Raw genomic sequence first — 10,910 nt, forward strand, 5'->3', positions numbered from 1 at the left:
TGGGACTTCTCCATCTCTGTAGCCCCTTTGAACCCATCCCTGCAATAATCCCTTCTAATACATGTCTACATATACAGATCACTCTTGACCAACATACCATGGAACTGCTCAGATCCTCTTACTCGTGGATATTTTTCTATAGTAAATATAGCACTACCCCACCTACAGGTGCTTAAATCTCAGGATGTGGAACCAAAGGTAGGGAGAGTTGACTATGAGTTATAAGGTGTAAATAGAGGGAGTTTTTTTTTTTAATACGGGCTAATATGTGGATGATAAAACAGGCTTCCCTGATAGGAAGAGGTAGTAGGTATTATGGGAATAAAGTACATCTCTCAATGACATGACCTAACATATAAAAGGATGCAATTTCTTAATGTGACTTAGAAATACTCAAACAAAGTGATGCACCTGTATGATTTTAGTATTAAGACAAAAGGAAATGGATGTCTTTACTGATCAAAACTGCACACTCATGATAGGCATGGGTTGTAAGGACTAGGGGTCCTGGCTCATCTGCATACAGATGATGCCTTCCAGAACTGAGAGTCTTGACTTGTGAAGTGAAGGCATGTCACAGCACAGAAGGAGAAACTGAGACCTATGTGGAATCACTAGGAGAACAATGAGAACTGCTCGTCTCCAGGTTCACGGCCTGAATCAGCAGTGAGGACCATGTCAAGAGTCTTCACTCCAATGGTTCATGGTGAATGAGTATGTTTTCCTTGTTGTGTGAAGTTAACCCACTGAGCCATCACAGAAGTAAGGAGGCAAAGATGTCCCAGACAGAATAGAGAACTGGTGGGAATAGGGGGGTTTGAAGATCATAGACAATTCAGTTCACTTTCTTTCAGTAACAGAAAGTAACTGAAGATTTCTGAGATGGAATAGAGAAAACAAGTCATTATCAGAAAGGGCACAGTCCATACACACCAAAGATTTCTTAATTTCTATTTCTTTACAATCATCCACCCAGGAATGATGCCACATGTACATCCCAAGTTTGCTCTAAAAAATTAGATTCTTTTTTCTGATGCTATAAATACATGCCCCAGAAAGTCGCATCACCTCCCCGAGTCTGTATTTCTCTCTGCAATCTTGAATCTCCCACCACCTTTCCTTTTCCCATTCACATTAAACTAATGTCTGAAGCCATAGGTGTGTTTTCACGTTAAGAAATCCCCATGTCCTAGACGCCAGTTTCCAAGTGCCCAGAGAAAGGTTTGGATAGAGAAAACAAGCTAGGCAGGGGTTAGTACAGCTGAATATAATGGGCTCCACATGATCGCATATGTCATCACTATGGTATGGACAGGGACTTGGGAAAATCCTGATGGTCTTGGGCTGGTCTAAGTTCCTCATAATCTCTTGCCCGAAGCTGGGCAAGTCTGCCTTCCAGAGGAACACCCTGAGGGCTGTAACTCTCCTGAGGGGCAGGACACCATTCTTGCCTTAAACAGGGCAGCACAGCAGTGTGTTGTAGCATCTTCTCCATGACAGCCATGGATAGGAGGTCCCACTTAGGTTGAAGGGCTTGAGATGCGAGCAGCAGCTCAGGGCAGGCAGGATGGCCTCAAACTGAGAGTCCCTGTTCCCACATTGATCTAAGTACAGTTCTTGGAGGGCAGCTGCAACTTTCTCCAACAGAACTTGGAGGAGCTCTGGATTAAAGTTGACCAGCCAGACGCCATTCAGATCCAGGTCTTTTAGCTGAGAGATGTTTGGGCACTGGGACAGGGGGGTCAAGTCTGATTCTGTTAGCTAGCAGTTAGTTATTCAGAGGTTTTTCCAAGGTCATCTTAGGCGCTTAGGGAGAAACCAAACAATTAGCTCTTGGAAACTGGGTGCCACCTGTCTACAGGTGATTAGACAAATGATTTGTTCAGGGCAAATGTTAAGTCTGACCATCTGATGAAGGTCAAAACACTGATTGCCCAGTCTCATTCTAGGCTCAGTCTTGTCACCTTAACTATATAACTGAGTCAATTCACAGAACCTCGAAAGTTTTCTCCCTCATCTGCCAAGCAGTGTACAACATAACTCCACTTCCTTCGGAGGATGAATGAATATAATGCAATGCACTAGAATGTGCTCAGAGGAGAGGCTGACACAGCCTCAGTCAAGTGTGGACATCCCTAATTTTTACTGCTGTGTGATGGGATGAAAAATCATTTTGGCTAAGGCTTCTTTCGGTCCACTGTTGGCTCTAGATGCCTACCTCTCTGGACAGGTGAGGCTCTGGGGAGATGTGTATAAAGAAGCAACTTACATGATCCCACAACATCAAATGTGATGCCAGTCTAGAGGGGCTCACTTACATCCCTGCATCCTCTACAAATTTTCTATCACTTTCTATTACCCTTTTCTCTCAGCTTGATTAACATCATCTCCCAAATCATGCTTTTCCCTTATATTAATTACCTCATCTATAGCACAAGTCAATCTTTTACAGACAGATCAATTAAGACATCCTCACTGTGGTGACAAACCTTGTGATCACAGGTTTTTCCTCAGAAATGCTCTGGTCTGATGTGTTTTCCACATGTAAAAGTTCTTGTATTGTCTATATTTGACATAGACACCTCTACTGAAGGAAAAAATTATCAACCTTCTAGTGCCAAATCCAAACATTTCAGTCGATAACCTATACCTCCCTAGCAGGGTGTCCCTTTCAAGAGCTACTGTATCAGGTTAGCCCCCAATCTTGATTTGTGTGGTCATGGGGCACCACACTTCAGGACACAGTGCCTTTGATATTCTAATGTTATGTTCAGTGTTACCCAGCCAGTGGTCCACTCTCACCTGAGCAACTGGTCCAGGCAGACTTCAAGGAAGGAGGGAGACTCCAGATGGAGATCCTGGAGGTGGCCCAGCCTCAGGAACTGAGAGGTAATTTGGACAAAGTAATACTGCTCCTGCTTCTCACAGACAGACATGTGGATGCAGAAGAGATGGAACCTCTGTAAATTACTCACCTGGCCCAGGAAAGGGGCAAACACGGCCAGGGTGGACAGATGCCAGCTGCAATTCATATTCACCTCCTGGATACAGTCCAGCTGCATCATATTCAGGACCTTAGTGATATTTTCCATGGTATTGCAAAGATCTTCAGCTTCTTACAGCACAAGGGTATGGAAGCTTTTCTCTGCTCCACCTACCTGAGAAGGTAGGTGAGGAAGTTGTTCAGGGTCCTTTTTTTCAGGGAAAGGTCTATGAAAATCCTCAGTGGAGCCACATGCTGCTTTGCCATCGACTTGGACTCAGCCACTGGTGCTCTTCCTGACTTGTGCACCTGGGAGTCCTGGCTCCAGCCCACATGCTCCAGAAGCTAGGGCCAAAGTCCCACAAATCTAGCACCCATAGTGTGTACCTCCTATTAGGGAAAAAGAAGATTGGTGGGGATGCATTAAAATCCACCCAGAAAGAAGCTACAGCATAGAATCTAGCTACACACTGCCCTCCTCTGCTGTAACTTCAGATTCCTGACTTCACAGGCTGCCTTGTCCTCTTCCCTCTCTGACTCCCTTTCCTCCATCTCCCTTTCCCCTCTTCTCCTCTCTGATCCTCCACTTCTAGTAACTCTAAGCAGGACTGGGGAAAGGTAGGGAATGTTCTTTCGGCTTCCAGAAGATATTTCTGTTAGTGATCCAAGGCCTCTAGGCTTCTTCACTGCCATCCTCAGATTCTGGTGGTCCATCCCTTCCCATCCACATTCCCTCACCCCAGCTGTCTCCTCTGGGACACCCAGGATTCTACCAGGTTACTCACATAAGACTCACCTGGAGCGAACCTTCTGGGCAAGCAGGTCATCAAGTGCTTCCAGTACTGTCTGTAGAGGCCCCACATGTGGCATGTCCATCAAGTTCCCTAGAGGCAGGTATACAAAGGATCAGGCTTGCAGCATGACCTTCAGGGTCTCAATGAGTCTCCTATCAAAGGCTTTCCTGAAGAGAGGTGAGAAGAGCTCTGTGGGTAGGAACTCCAAAGTGGAAATGGCTGAGACCTCACCCCTCAGCAGGCTTGCTCCTGCCAGGTCCAGGAGTCTGGATGGGCTCTGTGTGTTGCCAAAACTTTTCACTCTCATCTCATATTCAAACAATTTGTTAACACAATAAACCACTCATTATATACAAATAAATAATACAAATATTTATTAGAGAATTATCTAGCTTACTTTCAATATACTAACATTAAAAGAAAAGAGAAATAGAAACAGCAGAGGATACATTACCAAATTGGGTTTTGACCAACATCCAGACTTACTCAGCGCCGGGAAGTCCCCTGTCACAGCACATCTGGAGTCCCAGTTGGGAAAAGGTCACAGGCAGAACATTAGCTCCATGGGTGAGACATCAAAATTGCAGTTCAAGGTTCCTGCTTATAATCCCAGGACAGAATCATCATCAAACTGTAAGTCTGGTTTCCTGTTAATGCTGTTTGTCTTGTAAAACTTGGAATGTTGTTAAGCCTGGGGCTTGGTTGGCCAGGCCCCCTCCAGTTCAGTTCAGTCACTCAGTCATGTCTGACACTTTGTGACCCCATGGATTGCAGCATGCCAGTCTGCCCTGTCCATCACCAACTCCTGAAGCTTGCTCAAACTCATGTCCGTTGAGTTGGTGATGCCATCCAACCATCTCATTCTCTGTCATCGCCTTTTCTTCCTGCCTTCAGTCTTTCCCAGGATCAGGGTCTTTTTCAATGAATCAGTTGTTTGCATCAGGTGGTAAAAGACTGGAGATTCAGCTTCAGCATCAGACCTTCCAGTGAATATTCAGGACTGATTTCCTTTAGGATTGACTGGGTGGATCTCCTTGCAATCCAAGGGACTCTGAAGAGTCTTCTCCACAGCTCAAAAGGATAAATTCTTCACTGCTCAGCTTTCTTTCTATAGTCCAACTCTCACATCTATACATGACTAGGAAAAACCATAGTTTTGACCACATGGGCCTTTGTTGGCAAAGTAATGTCTCTGCTTTTTAATATGCTATCTAGGTTGGTCAGAGCTTTTCTTCCAAGGAGCAAGCATCTTTTAATTTCACGGCTGCAGTCACCATTTGCAATGATCTTGGAGCACCCCCAAAAAAAGTCTCTCACTGTTTCTCCGTCTATTTGTCATGGAGTGATGGGACCAGATGCCATGATTTAGTTATTTGAATGTTGAGCTTTAAGCCAACTTTTTCACTCTCCTCTTTCACTTTCATCAAGAGGCTCTTTAGCTTTTCACTTTCTGCCATAAGGGTGGTGTCATCTGCATATCTGAGGTTATTGATATTTCTCCCAGCAATCTTGATTCCAGCTTGTGCTTTATCCAGCCTGGCATTTCACATGGTATAGTCTGCATATAAGTTAAACGAGCAGGGTGACAATATACAACCTTGATGTACTCCTTTCCTGATTTGGAACCAGTCTGCTGTTCCATGTCCAGTTCTAACTATTGCTTCTTGAACTGCATACAGATTTCTCAGGAGGCAGGTAAGGTGGTCTGGTATTCCCATCTCTTGAAGAATTTTCCACAGTTTGTTGTGATCCACAGAGTCAAAGACTTTGGCATAGTCAATAAAGCAGATGTTTTTCTGGAACTCTCTTGATTTTTCGATGATTTATAATGCTGCAAGTCTTGCAATCACAGCAGGCAGTCACTCCCAGTCAGGGCAGTGCCCAGGCAGGTTAGAAGCAAAGTCAGAGGCCTGCTCTGCTTTTTGCTTCTGAAGTCTGAACAAGACTACTTCTATTTTATTTCCCTAACACTCCACATACTCATCCTGACTCTGTTCTAAAAGGAATCATGTGGAACATGCCAGGGAACAGGGAAACCATTTCAAGCCAAGAATGAGCACACCTTAGGCTATGTCCCTACCCTTCCAAGGAATCCACTCAGGGCCAAGGTCACTGCTCTTGCAAAGGTGGAAGTGGAGCACTTAGCCCATATTATACTGTGGGCTCAGGAGGCACAAAGTGATACCTCTTTCCCTACTGGATTTGGAACAAGCATCTCACAAGTACAGATGAGGAAAAATGCAACAACTAGCCCATTCAGGTCCATCCACTGCTTTGCTTAATTTGGAAATTTGCTTTGCTTAATCTGGAAGTGAGTACTGAAGACCCTGAAAGCTCACTCCAATTTTTACTTATTTTATTTATATTTATTTTTATTGTTTAAAAAAAAAAAACATTTTTATAGGGCTCCATGACTTAGAGCCCTAAATCTATGGGAAGAGGAGGGTCATGTGGATCAACACAGCCTCTATCTTCAGTTATCGCCGTTAAAGTTATTGATGAAAAATGAAGGTTATACACCTAACTTGAATTATATTTATGTACAAGAATCATTTTAAATTTTAATAAATAAAACACAAACAGATGGTTTTCATTTAAAATATCTAATTAATCAGGACATTTAAAAGTGATATCAGGCAAAGCACAAATTAAAATGTTTGGGATTCAGGCAAAACTACACTGAGAAGCAAAACAATACCTGAAACCGTGGTCATCTGAAAGAAGTAATTTTTTAAAAACTCCCTGACATCCAGAGATACATGCCACTCTTCAAAATTAGCTAACCGTGGTTTAAAAATTTAAAAAATGGGGGGGGGGGTGTCCTTATATGAGGTTGGAAACTTACTCCTCTGATGTGGCTGGTGGGCTGCTCAGACCTCAGACCCTGTGAAAACCTAGCAGTATCTCCAGAGCCAGAAAATTCTGCACTTCTTTTCCAGTTCTTGAGATTTTTATAGGCTTTCCTATTCCCATCACCCCTCTATCCCACTACTAACTCAATCATAAAGGGATACTTGATTAGATTGTAGAGTGACCACTGAATTGATTCTGACTGAATCTTCATTTTTTCCCTGGTTAATTGAATCCGATATACATGCAGGAAGCAGAAAGATGGCAGGGGAATTAAGGACTCATTGATTCACTGCACAAATATCATTTGAATTCTATCAATATTCATAGTTATATTCCTGAATATGATCAAAAAAAGAAGTTATAGAGTTTTGACCCTGGACAGAAAAATTCCAAAGTTGAAAGTTTCATTGTTGAGGGGACTTTGGCCACATCAGAATTATCAAATGTTCCTGAATGAAAACAGCCTCATGTAAGCAGTGGGATGTCCCAAAGGAAACAAAATACAGGGTTTCCTGTATCGACTTGTCACTTGGTATTATGTAGGAAACACAGGAGACTGATATTCTTCAGGCAGCAAGGAAAGAGCTTCTGGGGCTTGATTGATCTTCTAGTCTTAAGCCAAGCCTTCTCTTAAGGTGGACAGGTCAAAATCTCTGTAAAGAAGGAAGAGTGGGTCAGGACAGCTTGGAGCTGGGCATTCCGAAAGGGACCATGTGAATGATTGCAACAGTATAAAACAAACGTGTGTTGTTGTTGTTTTTTAATGAAGGGGGGAGATTAAACACATTTTCTGGGTGACATTTAGCAAATAAAACAGAATGTCTCAGCACAGACAGTGTTTCCCTAGATGGTGTTTCTTCCCAGAAATTTGAGATCAGCACAGCACACAGCATGAAAAGACTAAGTCTAAGAATGTGAAAAAAGGTGAGGTGTGAGTCATGGGACCAGACATTTCCAACACTTAGAAGCACCAAAGTTGGGCCCTGTGAGCTCTTTGGGAACTTGAAGTCAGGGAAGAAAAAAATGTGGGTCAGTCTCAAATAACCCTGTCATCCTGGGGAAGGTGCTACCAGGAGAGGTTTTCTTTAAGATTTTTTTCTCACTAAGAACACTTTCTAGAAATAGTCCCAACCATTTTCAAGGGGTCTTGGAAGCCAAACCATAATCCTATTTGCCCCTTACCAATTGTATTTAGATAATAGCTGTTTCCTACATCTTAGCTGAGTTCGATACAGATTCTGAACAATGTGATGTCATTAGGCATAGGAATAAATTTCTATTTTCTCTTCATAAATACCAACACCTTTCCTACACTAAATTCAGCTCTATTTGCTATTTAATATTCTACCACTTTCAGGGATTACTTCCAATTTGGGCTGCATCACAAAGAAGTTCTTTTTGAAGTTTAGGATGACACATAAAGGAAGACCCTGTCTTATCTTCAAGAAATTTCTATGCCTTTCTCCAACCCCTCTTACTTGATGCCCATACAATTCTTTTATACCACTAGTAACAAAGGTGAAGACTCTTTGAAAGGGCCTCTCACTTGGTCACTTTGCAGACGATCTCTTTCACCACATTCCTCCCATGGGTATAAGTGGCCTTTACATGAAGTAGCCTTGAACTTGATTTTATTTGATAGACATTTTAAATCCTAGGTCATCAATCCCTTTCATTAATGACCTTCAATAGGGTTATACTGGCAATAATGTTAATCATAAACATCTCTGTTTTTTGAAGACAAACTGGGTGAGCAATGGTATAGGCACTTTTTATTCTCTACTAAAATGTAAATATCACTACTCTTTCTCCCATTCTTAGGCTGGTGAACCAAGGTCTTTGCCAAGTAAAGGAATCTGCCCACTTCCGAGTAGTGAAAAATGAGCTGAAGGGATGAGAAATACCCCTCCAATTGTCAGGCATCCTAAATGTTGGAAAGGGCTGATTGTGAGACTTCACCTGACATTAGTGGAAGTGTGAAAACTTCAGAATCTAAGCTGGGGATGTTCCTATGGGATCACAGTTACCATGAGATCAAAAAGAATATTGCTTTAAAGTGGCAAGTTGAAACTAATTTTCTGAAAGAAAGAAAGAAAAAAAAAAAAAACCTCAAGGGCCAATATGGAAGCTACAAAAGTGGCCAGACTCCAGGTGAGCCATTCTTGGAATTTCAGAATCTGGGAGATACATGGAAGAACACTTCTTGCCTGAGCAGTAATCAGCTGAAGGTGTTTTGTCCAAGGAAAATCAGAGATAGACACAGGTGTAAGAGATGACATCAAATATTACTTAGGACGATGACAATAGAGACAAGGATACCCTAGCACTTCGTGTCATCAAAATTCAACAGATACAGGTGGTAGGGACTCACCGTTAAGAAGCAGTGTATTTCCAGGCTGGTAAATTCCTAAGAGGAGACATCAGGTCTGCAAAGGATATTGGCTGAACCAACCTAATAGATGTTTTGCTGAGGTCAGCCCATCTGGACCAGATATTAATAGTGGGCAGTGAGGAATTTTGATCAGATTCTTAGAGTGATCAGATATCAAGAGTGGGATTTCTTGCTGAACTGAGAGTTCTTGTTCCAACTGATTTTTACAAGGAAGCTCTCAGATAATTGTAGAAGAAGGTCCATGAGCCTGAAAAAATTGTGATCAAACAAAGAATGTTTTCCCTGCTTCACTTCCGTAACCCAGTGAACAGGTTCATCTAGAGGGGACTCAATAGACATTCTCTCTCAGTTTCACTTGTGGTCTTCTCCTAAGCTTTTCCTTGTGGACAAATATTTCAGTTGCCATTTCAGTAAACAAAGGCTGTTGCAGCCAAAAGGCCATTATCTACTGCAGCCACCCTCCCCCCTAGATAGTATGCTCTGAGGGAAATTCAAGGAGGAGAAAAGCAGATGGTGTCCTGTGGAGGTTAAGATGCATATCATATGGATGACTTCAATAAGCCCAGACTCTTGCCTCTTTCCATACATAAAAAAGCATGAAAAGGAACTTCCCCAGTGGTCCAGTGGCTAAGAATCCACCTGCCAATGCAAGGGACATAGGTTGAATCCCTGGTCTGGAAAGATCCCACATGCTGTGGAGGAACTAAACACATGACCCACAACTACTGAGCACTCAGCTAGAGCCTGGGAGCCCTGACTACTGAAGCCCACATGCCCTGGAGCCCATGTTCTGCATTGAGAGAAGTGATCAAAATAAAGCCAGTGCACTCCAACTAGAGAGAAGCACCTGCTTGCCAGAACAAGAGAAAGGCTGTGCTCGGCAAGGAAGAAAAAATAAGTAAGTACAGTATCAGTACAGACAAAATAAGTAAGAAAATAAAAGTAGAAAAATGAAAAAATAACTTTAAAATGTGTGAAAATCATTAATTTGAGATGTATTATTTCAATCATAGGCAGTAATCTTTTGATGTTTTCTGAATGTTTTTTCAGCAAATGATCTTAGGTACTCCGGCTCCCTCTTAAATTTCTGAACAGTTCTAATTGTTAGGGACCAAACGACGGTCTCTAGGACCTGAGTCATGTTTACCAGAAAGAGACAGGATATGCGCTCATCCTGCCTGGCCAATCATGTAACGCCAGCTACTCCTGTAACTGAGACAAAGAACTGCCTGTATATAAGCCGCCATACTCCTTTGTTCGTGGCTCTTGTCGGATTCCCTTGTGTGGGATGAGACTTGAGCCCTAGCGCGCTAGAGATAAACTCCCTTCTTGTTTTTGCATTACTGTGGTGGACTTGCTCTCTCGGTCGGTTCGGAGATACGGGCTCGGAGCATAACACTAATCTTCTGTAAAGTAACCAAATAAAACATATTTCTTATGTCTGAGGTTGTGCATTTTTTGTCATATGACATGCTCTTCCAAGACCTTTTCGCAACCCACAGCATCCTGTTCCCACTCACCTGAGTTCTAGGAATTAGATGGAAACTGTCAACTAAAACATTAGTGGTGGGAATACTTATGACCCAAGCCTGGGCTTCCATGGTGGCTCAGACGGTAAAGAATCCGCCTGCAATGAGGGAGAACTGAGTTTGATCCCTGGGTTAGGAAGATACCCCGGAGAAGAACATGGCAACCCACTCCAGTATTCTTGCCTAGAGAATTAAAAGGACAAAGGAACCTGGAGGGCTACAGTCCATGGGTAAAATAAGAAGCCTGGGTAAAATTGGCTCAGACGGTAAAGCGTCTGCCTGCAATATGGGAGACCCGGGTTCGATTCCTGGGTCAGGAAGATCCCCTGGAGAAGGAAATGGCAATCCACTCTAGCACT

The 10,910-nt window shown here is 42.8% G+C and overlaps 1 long non-coding RNA gene across 1 annotated transcript; it reads right to left on the reverse strand.

Annotated features, from left to right (window-relative positions):
- Nucleotides 1–928: 928 nt before the first annotated feature.
- LOC121820799 (uncharacterized) lies at nt 929–10,649 on the reverse strand. Its single transcript, XR_006061504.2, has 4 exons — nt 10,543–10,649; nt 4,264–7,283; nt 3,780–3,867; nt 929–3,158 (listed from the first exon to the last, which is right to left on the reverse strand). It is a non-coding gene; the product is annotated as an uncharacterized LOC121820799 (long non-coding RNA).
- Nucleotides 10,650–10,910: the final 261 nt, after the last annotated feature.

Source organism: Ovis aries, chromosome 12 (genome assembly GCF_016772045.2).
Source record: "Ovis aries strain OAR_USU_Benz2616 breed Rambouillet chromosome 12, ARS-UI_Ramb_v3.0, whole genome shotgun sequence".
In the NCBI taxonomy this organism is placed as follows: domain Eukaryota; kingdom Metazoa; phylum Chordata; class Mammalia; order Artiodactyla; family Bovidae; genus Ovis; species Ovis aries.